The sequence below is a fragment of the Gossypium hirsutum genome, chromosome A03, assembly GCF_007990345.1.
Source record: "Gossypium hirsutum isolate 1008001.06 chromosome A03, Gossypium_hirsutum_v2.1, whole genome shotgun sequence".
NCBI classification, from domain to species: Eukaryota; Viridiplantae; Streptophyta; class Magnoliopsida; order Malvales; family Malvaceae; genus Gossypium; species Gossypium hirsutum.
This window is the reverse complement of record NC_053426.1, coordinates 5809595-5810555: the sequence shown is the minus strand read 5'-3', so window position 1 is coordinate 5810555 and position 961 is coordinate 5809595.

Below are 961 nucleotides of genomic sequence, written 5' to 3'. Positions count from 1 at the left end.
TGGTCCTAATTCATTAATTTTTTTTGGTTTTTAGATCATTCCACCCTTAAAATATTCTTAAAATATTTGCACCATTAGTCCTTCAATTTTTTTATATTTACACTTCAACCCCTTAAATTTTAAGTATTTACTCTTGTGCAACAAGACTTTTCTCATCTTTGCAATTTAGTCCTTTCTTGAATTAATATATCATAATATACTTCCCAATATTGACATAACTCAAAATTTCCCTTTTTGTCACTTTATTTCCTTATTTTACTACAGATAATATTTTACTGTAAAAATTTTTGGGGTGTTACAGTTAAAGCAAAAGCCAAATCATCAAAAATTTAGATTTGACACGATTCTGTTAGAAACCCAATCTCACAAGTCGATTAATACATGATAAAACACACATGAAAATGTTATACAATCACAATTGGTCAGAAAATATCATAGGTTTATTTGCTCAAATATCGTAATCATTTTGGAAGAGACTATTGTAACACCCTTACCCGGTCCAATCGCTTGATTCGAGCTATAGAGTGCTACAATAGTTAACAAAACATATTATATATAAAACCGACTTCACACATTCAAATAAATAATAAAACATTTCATAATTCAAATATAATATTCAATCCACATCGGTTATTTCAAATAAATATAAAATTACTTCATAATCAAATCAATGCATAATCACCAAATATAATTTTTTTCTCGGCTTTATACGTGCTTACATAGGCTCTATTACCGACCTAGAATTTAACTAGATGTGAACAGTTAGATTAAAATAGTGTTCAAATCCTTAACCAATGAGTTTGCTGGTTTTAGGGCCGCTTACAACTTGGGGAACAAGGCGCTTACCTTGGCTCAACTTATGAAGGAATTACAATCCTTTGAATTGATGTTGAATGGTGATAAGATAGTTCAGGAGAAACTTGATGCAAACTTAGCTGTGAGCCCCTCGTCTTCTAAGGGA